General features: G+C 34.5%; 1 protein-coding gene across 50 annotated transcripts in view; it reads right to left on the bottom strand.

Annotated features, from left to right (window-relative positions):
- Positions 1 to 18,442, bottom strand: part of FUT8 (fucosyltransferase 8) — a 351,449-nt gene that overhangs the window by 139,101 nt on the left and 193,906 nt on the right. The gene's annotated exons all lie outside the window — the stretch shown is intronic.

The following is an 18,442-nucleotide window of genomic DNA, read 5'->3' as shown; positions in this document are numbered from 1 at the left end:
CAAAAAAATAAAAATAAAAAATTGAAGATTATTGTCTTACTCATTTCTATCAGCAACAAAAAAAGTCAGTCAATAATATAAAATTTTGGAGCACAGAATAACAATCCAAGATCTTTTACTTATATTATTAATCTCTCTGTTCAACTTAATTCCAAACTGTGCTTGTTCTTAACATGTTTTGTTTTTAAATGACTTTTGGCAATATACTATACTCTACTTTGATGTACATAATACAATTTTGTGTTAGGCTAAACAAAGGTCTCCCAAAGATATCCATAACCTAATCCCTGAAACCTGTGACTATTACTTTATGGCAAAAGAAACTCTGAATATGTACGTAATTAAGGATTTTGAAATTGGATTCTCTAGGTGGGCAATTTTGTAATAACAAGTGTCTTCATAAGAAGAAGGTAGAGGAAGATTTTCTACAGAAGAGGAAAAGGTTATGTGTCATGTGGCTGTTAGCTCTGAAGATAGAAGAAGCGGCCATGAGCAAGGAACACATTTTTGGAAACTGGAAAAGGCAAACAAATGAACAAACGACCAAACAAAAAACCCTAGATCCTCTCCTAGAGCTTCTCTAGGGAATCCAGCCCTCCCGACACCTTGGTTTCAGTCCAGTGAAACTCATTTGAGATCTCTGGCCACCAAAACTGTAAGATAATAAGTTTATGCTGTTTTAAGCCATAAAATTTGTTGTTTTTGTCAAAGCAGCAATAGGAAATTAATACAGACACATATAGATCCCTTTACAAAATTGTCCTAAGATCAAATAGCTGATTTTTCTTTCAAAGTCTATTTAAATAAGGAAATATCTGTAAAAGTACTTAGCACAGTGTTGGGCAATAAATTTTATGAAGGATACTATTATATGTGAGCTTTGTCATTTTAGAGATGAGCTATAATCTCAAAAAGTCTGGGCTATCTATTCTTATCATCACAGTTTAAGAGAATTTAATTTTTCTTTTATTTATTTATTTTGTTAATGAATGAGAGCTTCTTATGTTGCTCAGGTTGACCTTAAACTCATAGCCTTGCCTCCTCAAGCACCAGGACAACTAGCCAGAGCCACCGTGGCTCCCGAGAATTTAACTTTTAAATAATTGGCAGGCAGCATTTAAATTCATATGTCAACATAGTCTTTTTTTTTTTTTTTTTTTTTTTGAGACAGTCTCCCTTTTGCTGCCCAGGCTGGAGTATAGTGATGTGATCTTGGCTCACCACAACCTCTGCCTCCCATGTTCATATAATTCTTGTGCCTCACCCACCTGAGCAGATGGGCATGGTGGCATGTACTACCACACTCGGCTAATTTTTTTATAATTTTAGCAGAGACGGGGTTTCATTGGGTTGGCCAGGCTGGTTTCAAACTCCTGGCCTCAAGTGATCCACCCACCTCAGCCTCCCAAAGTGCTGGGATTATAGGCATGAGTCACTGCACCCAGCCAATATAGCCTTTTGATACAAATTCTCTGATACAAAAGGTTTTTTATAGCTTTTCTAACATTTTTTATATAACCTGATGAAGCCAAATTAACTGTCAATTACCTATATACTTCAGAATACATGCTTAATAAACTAGCTATTATTACAGCTATACCAACGTAATTGGAGACATTTTATAATTTCCTATAAAATGGTATTCTTAACATTGAACAGGAACATAAAAAGTAACCATCCTCCAATCATGAGTTTCCGAGGCTACAGAATATCAATGAAAAAGGCTTCATTTGTATAAGCACAAAGTGAATAATAATAAAATGAATACAGCAGTTAGATGCACAATTACCCAATTTATGAGTACACGTACATTCACAAATGAGGCATGTCCTGGTATATAGTTTTTAAAAGTTATGTTTCTAAGACTTGACTCTTAATCTCTTTCTGAATTAGGTGGCTGGTTTCTAGGAAACAATTTGAAAACTGAATAAAACTTCAATCTCTTGGGATTTATTTTGGCAGCAATATGCCATAGGATAGGTGTGTTCTTTTTCAGAATATATTTTAATGATAGAAAAATTAACAATAGAAAGATTATGTCTCGGTTCTCCTTTTTATCTCATTTCTTCAAATATTGGTGGAATAAATACAAGAGGCAAAATAGCCATAAAAAATAGCATACGATCTTTTCAGTAGATTTCCGTGAAGATTTCCAATTTAATTATAATAAAACATAATGGAATTAGTAATCTATATCACCTAATAATCTAATCCAACTGTGGGAAAAAAAATTTTGATAAAGAAAAGTACTAGGGAAAAAACCACTCTAAAAAAATATATAGGAGAACTATTCTTTCCAAACTGCATCTAGAAAAGAGTCAATATGCATGAACAGTCTCTTTTTTGAATACTTAGGGAACAGAATGCTTCCTTATTATATTCAACATGCTAAAGATACACATCATCTAAGATTTCCACTTCTGGCCATTTACCATCTGTCTGAAACAACTCAAAATCCAGATGAGATGTTTTAAACAATGATCAAATGAAGCTGTAATCAGGCAACAAAGGGCAGTCATCATGAGAGAAGGAAAACAAATGATGACAGCCCTATGACTGTCCCATCTTACTGCATTCAGAGTTTCCAGACCACAGTATATGGAGGGGAACTGCAGATGGAGCCAGCATATTCACTGAGTTGAAGAAATGGAGCTAAGAGTCTAAAAAGACCAGGAAAGAGTTTGAATAACAGAGAACTGTAGAGAGAGAACTCCAGAAATCTGCAAAGGTACCACTTGAGAATCAGCAGAGTACTTAGCACACACGTAAGGAACTACTCAGGCTGGGGAAAGAACTCTCTAAAGGATTAGAGGAAGTGTACCTGGGTTCATACAGATTAGCTAGAAACAGTTCCTGATCACAACAGCCAAACTAGAAAACAGTAATTTCTGGGGTGCTAGGTAAAATGCTCAGAAGGATTTCTCCTCAATAGTAGGGAAATGTGCCCCAGACCAAACATTGCTTAGGTCCTGCTTAACAATTCTTAAAAAACAAAATAGGATCCAGTTATTTTTAAACAACTACATCCCAGAACAAAATGTAAGAATATCAGTAAATCATACAAAAGCTTCTAATAAGAAACAAGGCAAAATTCATGATGTCTGGAATCCACAAAAGTTACCAGGCTTGCAAAAAAAACAAGAAAAGTCAACCCCTAAAGAGGAGTAAAATCAATCTATCAAAACCAACTTAAAACTGACACAGATGTTGGAATCAGCATAGATGTAACAGTTATTACGACTGTATTTCATATGTTCAAAAGTTAGAGACAGGGAAGATAATAAAAAGATGTTAAAATTTTAATAAATAGGGCAGGTGCAGTGGCTCATGCCTGTAATCCCAGCACTTTGGGAGGCTGAGGTGGGCAGATCACCTGAGGTCAGGAGTTCGAGACCAGCCTGGCCAACATCGTAAAACCTTGTCTCTACGAAAAATACAAAAATTAGCTGGGTGTGGTGGCGCACATCTGTAATCCCAGTTACTTGGGAGGCTAAGGCAAGAGACTCACTTGAACCCAAGAGGCAGAGGTTGCAGTGAGCCAAGATCACGCCTCTACACTCCTGCCTGGGTGAAAGAACAAGACGGTCTCAAAAAAAAAAAAAATTTTTTTTTTTTAAATAGATACCCAAATAGAACTACTAGAGGTGAAAACTGTAATGTCTGAAATGAAAAATAAAAAGAATCAGATTTACTGCAGATTATAACTGTAACTTCTACCCTAAGAAACTAAGAAAAAAGAGCAAACGAAATCTAATTAGGTGGAAGAAACAAAGTAATAAAGATCAGAAAGGATATCAATGAAATGGAGGAAAAGAAAAACAGATAAAAATCAATGAAAATGGTTCTTTAAAGAAAAATCAATTAAACTGGCAAACTTTTTCCTGATAAATATTTTTGGTTTTATGGGCCAGCAAGCAAAATCAAGGCTATTACTTAGATACATATATAAAACATTTAAAATGTAACAACTTAAAAATGTGAAATCATTCTTAGCTTGCCAGTCATGAAAAAAAGAGGTGGTTGGTAGGATCTGACCCATGAATCATACTTTTCCAAACCCTATTCTAGCCATACTAGCAGGAAACATAGAGGGAATACTTCCAAACTCATTCAATAAAGCTAGTATTATCTGGATATCAAAACCAGAGAAAGATATTGTTAAAAAAAAAATTGCAGAACAGTATCTCTCATGAACACAGATATAAAAATTCTAAACAATTTTAGCAAACTAAACCCAACCATATGTAATGTAGATAGTAAATCATGATTAATTAGATGTATCCGAGAAATGCAAGACTGGCTTAGCATCAAAAAATAAATCAACGTAATTCTTCCTATAATCAAAATTTTACAAATCACATCATCTGAATAGATTCAGAAAAAGGACTTAACAAAAGTCTAATGTAAATTCTTGATAAAAAGTATCATAAACAGCCGGGTGTGGTGGCTCATGCCTATAATCCCCACACTTAGGGAGGCTGAGACAGGCAGATCACCCGAGGTCGGGAGTTCAAGACCAGTCTGACCAACACAGAGAAACCTCATCTCTACTAAAAATACAAAATTAGCCAGGCATGGTGGCGCATGCCTGTAATCCCAGCTACTGAGGAGACTGAGGCAGAAGAATCACTTGAACCCAGGAGGCAGAGGTTGTGGTGAGCAGAGATTGTGCCATTGCACTCCAACCTGGGAACAAGAGCGAAACTCTGTCTCAAAAAAAAAAAAAAAAAAAGTGTCAGAAACTAGGAAATTAAGAAAATTTCCTCAACCTGATATCAAGCATCTATTAAAAACTTCCTGTTAACACCACAGGTTAATAGTGAAAGCATAAATAGATTTTCCCTCAGATCAGAAACAAAACAAGGATGTCCTCTCTCACCACTTCTATTTACCACTGTATTGGAAATTCTAGCCAGTAGAACAAGGCAAGAAAAAGAAACAAAGGCATTCAAGTTGGACTGAAAGAAGCAAAGCTATCCTTGTTCACATGATATGATAATCTATGTTGAAAATCTGATGGTGTTTAACAAGGTTGCAGAATATAACATCAACATACAAATTCAATTGTATTTCTATATTCTAGCAAAAAAATTGGAAATTAATATTTAAAACCACATATTAGTTACAATAGCATCAAAAAATGAAAAAAATTAAGCATGATCTGGCAAAAGATGGGCATGACTTATAAATTTAAAATTATAAAACAACACTGAATTTGTTTAGAAATTGACAGGCCAGTTCTAAAATTCATATGGAAATACAAACATCTAAAATACTCAATACAAATCAGAAAAAGGTAAAACTAAAGGTTAAACACCATCTGATATCAATGCCTATTATATCTGGCTTGAGTTGGTGTTTGAATGATTGAATGAATGAATGAACAAATGAACAAAAATTTTAAAAATAAAAAAAATTTTTAAACACCTATTATAAAACTACATACAATAATCAAGACAGTGAGGTACTGGTATAAAGATAAACGGCAAAGAGCATAATGAAACAGACAAGTCCAGGAATAGGCCCACAAATAAATGGACACTCAATTAATTTTTTTAATGAAGTCAGAACAATAATTTAGCAGACAAAGGACAGTTTTTTACAACAAGAGGAAAACAAGAAATACACCTTTCCGACCCTCAGTTCAGCAAAATTATTTTCGATATGACAGAAAGATGTGATCCATGAAAGAAAAAATGATAAACTGGATTTCACTAACATTAAAAGCTCTTCTTTTAAAAAGACACAGAGTACAAGAAAGTCTTTTTTTTTTTTGAGACAAAGTCTCATTCTATCACCTAGGCTGGAGTGCAATGGCGTGACCTTGGCTCTGGCACAACCTTGGTTTGGTGCGACCTCAGCTCACAACGTCCACTTCCCCAGTTCAAGTGATTCTTCCATCTCAGTCTCCTAAGTAGCTGGACTACAGGCGCATGCCACCATGCCCAGCTAATTTTTGTATTTTTAGTAGAGATGGGGTTTTGAAATGTTGACCAGGCTGGTCTTGAACTCCTGGCCTCAGGTGATACATCCGCCTCGGCCTCCCAAAGTGCTGGGATTACAGGCATGAGCCACTGTGCCCAGCCAAGAAAATATTTTTAAATACTACATTTGTTAAAGGACTTGTATCCAGACTACATAAAGAACCAAATCACGAGGGGAAAAAAGCAAACAAACTCATAAGCAAAAAGATTTATACAAATGTTTGAACAAAAAAGACAAAGAAGAATTAAGCACATTAAAAGATGCTAAACATTAGTCATTGAGTAAATCCAAGAAAGGTGGACTGTGTAGCTACAGCACTAGATATATAGGCTGGCCTGGTTCACTGCTTACATCACAAAACATGAAACAGGTAATCATTAGGATTTCCTGTAGATGATCCTCATTCCTATTTTAAAAGCCTTTAAGAATGCTTACATGTTAGGTTTTTCTGAGATTTGATGTATATTTCAAAAATTATTCTCCCTAATAAAAATTTGATGAAAATTCTTATTCAAACAAGAAGGTATCCTTCTAATACCCAAACATTAGCCCCATTCTAAAGGAATTCAATGCCTATAAAACATAATATGAATACCAGTACATTACAGTTTAGCAGTAATAATATGAAAAAATAGTGAGTTGCAGCATAAATGGATGATTACACAGCTCTCTGAGAAATTAAACTTTTCTCATCAAAAATGCATTTAATAATTCATGTAAAACAGGTTGCCTTTCTTAAACACTTTCAACAACTATGCCACGAATATTAGAAAGATTAAAGGCCTTAATTAAGAAAAAGAACCTAGGCACAAGTAAACAATATTAGGAAAGAAAAGAGATCATAAACACAGACAAAGAATTTTAAAACTTATCAGAAAATACTATGAATATTTTCAGGTACTTGCTTTAAAAACATGAAAAAGTAATTCCAGAGGAATTAAACTACAAAATAAACTCAGTAATTTATAGCAATTTTATCACTGGTCAAAAATCTATTGAATTTTCTAAAACTTTAAGTTCAAGCATTTTTATACGAGTTTTACAAATATTCATACAACATCTGAATCAAACTCTAGGAAATATAAAAAGAGAGAAAATCCTAAAATTCCATTCCTAAGATTAGTATAAGATTGATATAAAAGTAGACAAGGACAACAAAAAAATTAAAGACTAATTCAATTACAGGCTTATTTTCAAACTCCCAAATGATAACATTAGTAAATATAGCAATATATTAAAAAAATACATGACTATCTCAACTTTATCCTAAGAATACTACATTGGTTTATTATTAGAAAAGCTATTAATTTAAATTGATTGTATTAACAAATTAAAACAAAACTGCAATCCCAATAGGAACAAAAAAAATCATTTGATAAAATTTAACATTTATTCATTACAGACATCCTAGCAAGAATGAATGAATGGAAGGTAAACTCTTTAATTCAGTAAGGAATATCAGAAATTCATACTAAATATCACATTCTATGGATCAACTCATCAGTAGCACTCCTTTTAAAGCTAAGAACAGAAGACAAGCCTGCCATCTATGCTTCTATTCATCACTGTACTGAAGGCCTTGGCCAATGTAATCAGATAAAGAAGAAGACCAATGTAGAAAATGAAGAAACAAATGTTATTCAGATAATGTACACTTTAATATAGAAAATCTATAATAATCTACAAACTGTACTAATAAGAAAGTTCAGGAACATTGCTATATACAATATCAATATATAAAAATTAAAGTCCCTATACAATGACAACCACAAATTACTCAATGTGTTTTTAAAAATACCACATTTACAATAGTAACAAGAGAATCATGAACTTTCAAGGAATAAATCTAACAAAGAGTGATATAACCTGTACATTAAAAAATGACAAATTTTGGCCAGGCGCGGTGGATCATGCCTGTAATCCCAGCACTCTGGGAGGCTGAGGTGGGTGGATCACGAGGTAAGGAGTTTGAGACCAGTTGGGCCAAGATGGTAAAACCCTGACTCTACTAAAAATACAAAAAAATTAGCCAGGCATGGCACATCTGTAGTCCCAGCTACTCGGGAGGCTGAGGCAGAAGAATCACCTGGACCCAAGAGGTGGAAGTTGCAGTGAGCTGAGATCACACCACTGCACTCCAACCTGGGTGACAGAGTGAGACTCTATCTCAAAAAAAAAAAAAATTACAAATTTTCTGAAGAAGTAGTTGTTTCCCAAATTGATCTATAAATTGAATGCAATTCTAATAAAAATTCCAAAAGGATTTTTTTAGTTTAATTTAGCAAAGTGATCCTAAAATACTCATGGAAAAGCAAAATCTCCAAAATAAGCTGGTTAATTTTGCAAAATAAGAAAAAAAATAGGATATCCCCTAACAGAACACAAAACAGTTTTAGTAATGGAAACAGTGTAATTCTGGCACAAAGTCAGAAAATAAGACTAATGGAACACAATAATGCACCTAGAAAGCGATCCTAGTATATATGACACAGGTATCAGTCTAAATTACAAGGGAAAGGATAAATCATTCAATAAATGGTTGTGACAGATGGTTTCACAGAAAATTCAAACTTAATCTGACAAAGAAAACTTTAAAATTTCAGAAGAAATTTTGCATTCTTCAAGACCTTGGGAGAGAAAAGAATTTCTCAAGTAAGATTTATTTTAAGCCCAAACCATAAAGACTAATAAATCTGACTGCCTTAAAAATTAAAAATTTCTGTGCAATAAAATTAATAGACAAGTCAGATAAAGAGAATGGAAAATACATGATTAATATAGGATTATTATGTAAATTATATAAAGAACTTCAAATCTATAATAAAAAGGCAAGGCAATGTAACAGAAAAATATACAAAGTATATGAACTAACAGTTCATAGAGGAAAGCTTTATTCATCAATAATCCTGAGAAATAATCAGCATTTTTTTGGTAACCAGGATATTCAAATTAAACAGAAATATTCTCTCCTCTATTAGAATGGTGACAATTAAAAGTTGTGATGCTGAGTGAGGTGAGAACGCAGAGAAACTGGAACTCTCTCACATACTAGTTTTTAAGGGCTGCCCTAACAGAATAGCATAAAATGGGAGGCTTAAACAACAGAAATTTATCACAGTTCTAGAGCCTAGAAGTCCATGATTAATGTTATCAGAAGGTTCGATTTCTTCTGAGGACTCACTCACTGAGTTGCAGAAGTCTGTCTCTTCTCACTGTATCCTCAGTATGTCTTTCCTCTGGTTGCAAGCCTCCCTCCTTTTGTTTGCTAAAACTCTCCCTTTAAGGACACCATCAGATTGGATTAGGGTCTACCTTAATGACCTCATTTTAACTTAATCACCTCTTTAAAGTCCCTGTCTCCAAATATAATCACATCTGAGGGACTGGTTTAGGGCTTCAATTTATGAATTTGGATGGGCAGGGGAAGCAGTTAAGCCCATAACATACACTAAAGGTAGAAAAGTAAAATTAGAACAATTTGTTTAGAAATATTGCTGACTTGCTCCAAAGTTGAAAATGCACATATATTAAGACCCAGAATGTATCTTTCTACAATTATCCTAAAGAAATTTTAGCACAGGTCCACAAGGAGACACTAGATGTCCATTAATAGAGAATGAAAAAATAGTAAATTGTGGTTATTCATACTCAGTAATTTATTCTACAGTTAAAATGAACAAACTATACCTATGAGTATCAATCATGCATAATCTTATGTGAATTTCAATGCTGAGTGAAAAAGTTGCAAAACATACCTACATGTAGTATAATAACATTCTTACAAATTTTAAAAAGATATAAAACAACATGCTTTCATGCATACTTATTTACATAATATAAAAATAAAATGGGGACAGGAGGTATATACAACACTCAGAATAAAAATTCCTCTGGAAAGTAAGGAAGGAAAGCAGGATTAGAAAGTTATACATGTTGAGCAAATAAACATATGAAAAAATGCTCATCACTGGTCATTAGAGAAATGCAAATCAAAATCACAATGAGATACCAGTTACAACAGCGATCATTAAAAAGTCAGGAAACGGATGCTGGAGAGGATGTGCAGAAATAGGAATGCTTTTACACTGTTGGTGTGAGTATAAATTAGTTCAACCACTGTGGAAGACAGTATGGCAATTCCTCAAGGATCTAGAAATGGTGGGTCAAAATCGTAGCCATTTGATCCAGCAATCCCATTACTGGGTATATACCCAAAGGATTAAAAATCATTCTACTATAAATACACACGCACACGTTAATTTATTGCAGCACTGTTTGCAACAGCAAAGACTTGGAACCAACCCAAATGCCCATCGATGATAAAGAAAATGTGGCACATATACACCATAGAATACTAGGTAGCTGTAAAAAGGGAGTTCAGGTCCTTTGCAGGGACATAGATGAAGCTGAAAACCATCCTTCTCAGCAAACTACCACAAGAACAGAAAGCCAAACACCGCATGTTCTCACTCGTAAGTGGGAGTTGAGCAATAAGAACACATGCACACAGGGAGGGGAACATCACACACTGGGGCCTGCAGGGGGATGGTAGGGGGGAAGGGAGGGATAGCATTAGGAGAAATACCTAATGTAGATGATGGGCTGATGGGTGCAGCAAACCACCCTGGCATGTGTACACCTATGTAACAGACACACTTGCAGACATACATGTTCTGCACATGTACCCCAAAACTTAAGTATAATAATAGAAGAAAAAAGTTATATATGCTTCATTTATCTTGTATTGTTTTTGTTTCAATTTCATTTAGTTCTGCTCTAATCTTGGTTATTTCCTTTCTCCGGCTGGGTTTGGGTCTGGTTTGTTTGCGTTTCTCTAGTTCCTTGAGGTGTGACCCCAGGTTGTCTATTTGTGCTCTTTCAGACTTTTAGATGTAGGCATTTAAGGCTAGGAACTTTATTCTTTTTAATTTCCATCTTGATTTCATTGTTGAGCAATGATTATTCAGGAGCAGGTTATTTAATTTCCATATATTTGTATGGTTTTAAAGGTTCCTTTTGGAGTTGATTTCCAGTTTTTTATCCCACTGTGGTCTAAGAGAGCACCTGATATAATTTCAATGTTTTAATTTATTGAGACTTGTTTTGTGGCCTATCAAAAGGTCTATCTTCAAGAAAGTTCCATGCACTGATGAATAGAATGTATATTCAGTGTTTCTTGGGTAGAATGTTCTGTAAATATCTGTTAAGTTCGTTTGTTCCAGGGTGGAGTTTAAATCCATTGTTTCTTTGTTGACTTTCTGTCTTGATGACCTGTCTAGTGCTGTCAGTGGAATATTGAAGTCCTCCACTATTATTTTGTTGCTACCTATCTCATTACTTGGGTCTAGTAGTAATTGTTTTATAAATCTGGGAGCTCCAGTGTTGGGTGTGTATGTTTAGGATTGTGACATTTTCCTGTTGGACAAGGCCTTTGATGATTATATAATGTTCCTCTTTGTCTTTTTAATTTGTTGTTGCTTTTTGTTTTGTCTAAGAATTGCTACTTCTGCTCACTTTGGTGTCCATTTGCATGAAATGTCCTCCCTGCTACCTTAAGTTTATGTCATTCCTTATGTTTTAGGTGAGTCTCTTGAAGGCAGCAGATGTGTGGTTTATGAATTTGAATCCATTCTGCAATTCTGTTTCTTTTAGGTGGAGCATTTAGGCCATTTACATTCAACATTAGTATTGAGATGTGAGGTAATGCTCCATTCATCATGCTATCTGTTGCCTGTATACCTTGGATATCTTTTTTTTTACTGTACTTTTGTTTTTTTTGTTTTTTTTTTTTTTGAAAAGATTAATAAAATTGATAGAACATTACCAAGACTAAACAAGAAAAAAAGAGAGAAGATCCAAAGAAGCTCAATTAGAAAATGAGCTTATGGTCATTGTGAAAATGACCATTCTTTCAAAAGCAATCTACAAATTCAACACAATCCCCATCAAAATACTGCCATCATTCTTCAAAGAATTAGAAAAAACAGTTCTAAAATTCACATGGAACCAAAAAAAGAGCATGCAGAGCTAAGCAAGACTGAGCAAAAAGAACAAATTTAAAGGCATCACACTACCTGATTTCAAACTATACCATAAGGCCATAGTCACCAAAACAGTGTGGTACAAAATCCATCCTGAGTTGATTTTTGTATAAGACGAGAGATGGTCTATGTGAGACACACACACAGACCAATGCACCAGAATAGACAACCCAGAAATAGACCCTAATACTTACAGCCAACTGATCTTTGACAAAGCAAACAAAAACATAAAGCGGGGAAAGGACACCCTATTCAACAAATGGTGCTGGGATAACTGACAAGCCACATGTAGAAGAATAAAACCTCATCTCTCACCTCACACAAAAATCACCTCAAGATGGATCAAGGACTTAAATCTAAGACCTGAAACTATAAAAAAATTTAGAAAATAATGTTGGAGAAAACCCTTCTAGATATTGGCTTAGGCAAAGACTTCCAAAGCAAATGGAACAAAAACAAAGATGAACAGGTAAGACTTAATTAAACTAAAGAGCTTTTGCACAGCAAAAGGAACAGTCAGCAAACAGACAACCCACAGAGTAGGAGAAAATCTTTTCAAACTATGTATCTGATAAACACACAGAATCCACATGTAACTCAAACAAATCAGCAAGAAAAAAACAATCCCATTGAAAAGTGAGCTAAGGACATGAATAGACAATTCTCAAAAGAAGATATACAAATGGCCAAAAAACATATGAAGAAATGTTCAACATCACTAATAATCAGGAAAATGCAAATCAAAACCACAATGTGATACCACTTTACTCCCACAAGAATGGCCATTATAAAAAAAAATAAAAAAATAATAGATGCTGGCATGGATGTGGTGATCCGAGAACACTTCTATACTGCTGGTGAAAAAGTAAACTAGTACAGCCAATAGGGAAAGCATGTGGAGATTCTTTAAAGAACTAAAAGTAGACCCAACAATCCAACTACTGGGTATCTACCCAGAGGAAAAGAAGTCATTATACAAAACAGATACTTGTACATGCATGTTTATAGCAGCACAATTTGCAATTGCAAAAATGTGGAACCAGCCAAAATGCCCATCAATCAACGAGTGGATAAAGAAAATGTGTATGTATGTGTGTGTGTGTGTGTGTATCCATATATATATATGTGTATATATATATGTATACATGCCATACATATATGTACACACACACAGTGTTCCTACGTGTGTGTGTGTGCATGTGTGTTGGAAAATATATGAATAAATTTAAGGTACAATATTATACATAATAATAACAAGCCTAGTCCCCATGAACCTCATGTTACTACTGATAGTGTCTTATTTTTCATAAATGTTTTATATATTTTAACAGCTGCAGAATATTCATCCCATGGAGACATCATAATCTCTTAACCTCCTCTACTGTTATTTAAATTTAAGTTGTTTCTATAACTACTTATTTAATGTAAGTGCTTATTTGTCACTCTTCCCTGCTACATTCAAATCTATGAGGGCATTAGTCTACACCTAGCACATGACATTCTGTGACACATAGTAGTTGCTTCATTAATATTTTTGGCATAAATGAAGTAACACAAGCAAATTGCCAACTACTTTGAGCTAGGAGGAAAAAGAAGAATGAAATGGTAAAGGCAGGAAAAAATAACAAAGCTCTGTCATATAACCAGCTAAAGATCAGTGAACTGAAAATAGAACATGTGTAAAACTGAAATATAAGTAAATGGAAAATCCAGTTGACACACCTTTTACAAACAGGTTTTGCATTAAGAGATGAGGATCTTTAAAGAAAGAAATGTCTGAAATATGGATTACTGTGGGGAATATTAGACATTATTCTAAGGTTTCCTTGATTAAAGTATATAATACTAATCCTATTTATAAAGTTATTCTATTAAAATCTACTGGTTTTCTGAAAAAATATTCTAGACCACAATGAGATTTCTCTCACTAGTAACATCTAATTTTCTTCATGTACTTAAAAGAGAAAGAATCTTTGGTGAGAAAATCTTATGGGCACTGGATTTACAGCAGATTACTGAATTTTTATTAGAGCATATGTATTAAGCGGACCTAATAAAATTAGCTATTACTGGAAATCTCTTTTCCCCAATAAAGAAAGCAGTTAATAGCTTTATTAAGAAATAGAAAGAAATTCACACTACCACAAATCTTTTCAATATAAGGTTCAATAGTAGGGTAAATGATAGTAACACTGCAATTACTAGTTTATGAAGTGAAGCAGAATACTTAGGACAAAATGTTGAAAACAGACTTCTAAACCTTGCATACAAAGAGTATCTTTAGATGTCTGGCCCAGGAATGTATTCTGGAATTCTAAGTATGGGCTTCCTGAAACAGAACTGTAAGGCCTTTATATGACATAGGTCCAAACTCAAGCAGCTTGCTTATCATCCTGTACCAGCCACTCCCTAGCATGAGTAAGAATTTAAAATATTTCTAAAAATACTAATAACCAAACCAAGAAATAAATCAATTTCCAAAAAGGAACTTTTGCCTCCTTTCAAGCACATCTTCAGTTTTTAAGAAATGCTTTAAGAGAAAGAAGAAGAAGAGGCGAACCAGCATTAAAAGTGTGGGAGATGGGAGAAACATAGTAATACTCAATGAGCTTGAGTTTTCTCCTCTTTCTTTTCAGAAAAATTATTATCTTATTTATATGCCTGATACTGATACTGTATTCTGAAATTTTTCTTTCTTTACTTTAAAGCTGATGACTGAGCTGTGTTTGCTTATTTCTCATTTATAAGGTAGGAAACAAGGCTCAGGTAGAAATTAAATGTTATGTTCAGAGACTTATTAAAAAATATTCCCAGCCGGGTGCGGTGGCTCACACCTGTAATCCCAGCACTTTGGGAGGCCAACACAGGCAGATGACGAGGTCAGGAGATGCAGACCATCCTCGCCAACATAGTGAAACCCGTTCTCTACTAAAATACAAAAAAATTAGCCAGGCGTGGTGGGGCATGCCTGTAGTCCTAGCTAGTTGGGAGGCTGAGGGAGGGAAATCACTTGAACCTGGGAGGTGGAGGTTGCAGTGAGCCAAGATTGCACCATTGCACTCCAGCCTGGCGACAGAGCGAGACTCCGTCTCAAAAAAAAAGTTCCAAGAACCATCAAAACATTTGCAAATTTTCTTACTTCTAAATAAAATACATCTTCCAATAATATTTCAGTAATTATAGCATTGGAATAGTAATTATACTACTATGAAAACACATTATTTTCCTAAACAATTCAGTAATTAAACGAAGTTGAAGAACTGAAGAAAAGATCTCTATTAAAAAACACTCAAAGCTAAATTAGTAAATAGATGCATACAGAGTAAATAGAGACAAACCATAACACTATTACTTAACAGAACAAAACTTTTTTTTAGTAAATTGAGCCAAACCACATCACTATGACATAACAGAATTAAAAATATCTATTTTTAGACAGTGTCTCATAGTAAGCTGATGTAAATACAGCTTACTATGTAGCCTTGACCTCCTGAGCTCAAGCCGTCCTCCCACCTCAGCTTCCAGAGTAGGTGGGAACTACATGTGTATGCCACCATGCCCAGATAATTGTATTTTTCATTTTTTTGTAGAAACAAGGTCTCACAATGTAGCCCAGACTAGTCTCCAGCTCCTGAGCTCAAGCAATGCTCTCACTTCAGTCTCCCAAAATGCTGAGATTACAGGCATGAGGCACCATGCCTGGCCAACAGATTATATTAAAAACAAATTTGACTATGAGATGGCATGAGTCACAAATACCTGGCTCAATGTTAAACTGATTTAGTTGTTCATATTAGTCAGTGCTACTAGAGCCAACTGTCCTCAGCGTTATATGACAGATGTTTAGAGTTTCCAAGCCTCCAAAGACAAATTCTGTTCTACCATAACGAACTTTACATTCCAAGTCAAGCCATTCTGTGATATACGCCATTCTTCTTAAGTGTGGATAAATTAGATTAATCCACCACCATCACCGAAAAGTTCATTCAAATCAGCACCTTTTAAACTGTTGGTTAAATGCATTATCTAGAATAACAGTATAGGGATTTAAACTACAGTTTTTACAGGAAGACAGATTTTATTGAAAGTTTTACCATTTATTAGCTTTGTGACTCTGGACAAGTTACTTAACCTTTCTAAGCTCCTGTATCCTTATCTGTTCTATAAAAATAACAATAGTACCACAAAGACTTATTTTGAGGACCAAATGTTCCAAAATAGTTGTTCCAAAATAGGGCTCAATAAATGTTACCTATCAACATTATGTATTGTGTTCTATTGTGGAATGGCACAGATTACTGGTAGACGATTTTATGGTATAGCCCTCAAATTTTTAAAAGGATTATAAGGAATATGATGACAGCTTCCTCTTACCAATTATGCTGCTGAGCTATCTACGATATCTATGGCCGAGAGAAAATTTAATGAAATTCTACATATCACAGTAAGTATTTAAACAGACCATGCTTGGAAAACTCAATAGACTAGTACATAGCAAGTCCTATGAGAGAAAACAACCACGAATTTTACACTATGATTTTCTTTTTAAAATCTGTTGTACCATCAAAGAATTCTGTAGTTGATATTCTTGAGGTTGGGTATTTGTATATTTGCTTTCTTATTATGCTACCTTGGAAGTACTAGTTGAAAATTATCTAAAAAAAATAAATAACTCCTGGCTGGGCATGGTGACTCATACCTGTAATCCCAGGCCAATTTGGGAGGCCTTTGGGAGTCTGAGGCAGGCAGATCTCAAGGCCAGGAATTTGAGAACAGTCTGGCCAACATAGTGAAACCCTGTCTCTACTAAAAACACAAAAAATTAGCTGGGTGTCGTGGTGTGTGCCTGTAATTCCAGCTACTTGGGAGGCTGAGGCAGGAGAATCATGTGAACCTGGGAGGCGGAGGTTGCACTGAGCCATCTCGTCATTGCACTCCAACTCAGGCAACAGTGCGAGACCACATCTCAATCAAACAATCAATCAATCAATCAATAATTCCCCTAACTATTCTGTAAATCCATACCATCATCTTCAAAATCTTGAAGAATGAAAGAAAGATGGCTCTTAAAAATTTCAGGAACAATAAAATAGCTCATCATGTAAGAAAGAAAGACAGTCCTACAGAACAATGGTTTGGATAACTGCTATAAATGAATTAACAATTTTGGAAAGAATACTATAAAAATTATATGACAATATCAAGAGTTCTAAGTGAATACTTCTGCTATCAAAGCAATAATTAATAACTATGCTTTATCTTCAAACTATGCACACTCATACCCAAGTAAAAAGATGTAGTTTTTATTATAGCAAATCTATATTTAAAATCAAAACACATCAAAATTACAACTTTCCATTTTGCATATGTATGTGCATGTGTTCATCTCCATGTATACTTTTTCTAACCCAGTTAAAAAAATAATCATTCCAAAAGGGTAAAAAAAACCCCACAGAGCCTAAACAGGACAAAAATTAATTTTCAGTTCTACTGACAGAGGTTTTAGATTCCAGATCACCAATTGGTCATGTCATTTTACAAACTTCATTTCCATTGCTATTGGATAAATTTACATTTCCTAGCCCAGGTGATATTAATTATGCTGATACTTTTCAGAAACAAAGATAGTCATAGTAATTGTTTACCAGCCACGGCAGGAATGTTTTAGGCTAGAAATAATGTGAGAAAATGTGTGGAAGATAAACCGTCATTATTTGATAAAGAATGTATGTCAACTCTACTTAAGTCAAAGTGAACTTTCTTCTCAAAATCAAGTAAGGGGTTTTAGTTCTAATCCAGACTGAGGTATATATAATGAAAGTGAGGAAACAAAATACTTTACTTTTAAGGAGGATAAAGTGAACCATGGAAACAAATTTTCTTTATCATGTCACCTAAATAAAAAATTCTAATATTTTTAGTTCATATTAAAACAGTCAAATAGACTGTATTCTGGTTCAAGAAAATATATTTGAAATTATGCCAGCTGATGGCATTCTGATTATTACATCCTCTCATATTAACCATATTGAGACACTTTCAGGAGACTTAGGAATCATTAATTAATAAATACAGTAAATATAAGGTACTAGATAAGTGCCATTAACAAATATTAAATATTCTAATGCATAAGATGAAACATTAAGAACACACATTTGAAAGTGGTTTTGATAGCGACAGGAGGCAGAGAAACTCTAGGCAGACAGGAGGAAGTCCTTGGCAAAATCCCACCTTCAAGCCGAAAAGCCTGAAACCAGCAGCCCAAAGTGAAAACTTCCATCCCTGTGTGCCTGCTCTCTCCCAATTGGTCGTTTCTCAATTATGTCTTTTTACCAGTCGAATGCTATCTTTTCCAAAACTACCTATGGCCCATCCCAACTTGCATCCTGTGCCTATAAATACCCCAGACTCAGTCG

Source organism: Callithrix jacchus, chromosome 8 (assembly GCF_049354715.1).
Source record: "Callithrix jacchus isolate 240 chromosome 8, calJac240_pri, whole genome shotgun sequence".
In the NCBI taxonomy this organism is placed as follows: domain Eukaryota; kingdom Metazoa; phylum Chordata; class Mammalia; order Primates; family Cebidae; genus Callithrix; species Callithrix jacchus.
The sequence above is the reverse complement of the archived record's forward strand: the minus strand, read 5'-3'. Positions and strand labels throughout refer to the sequence as shown.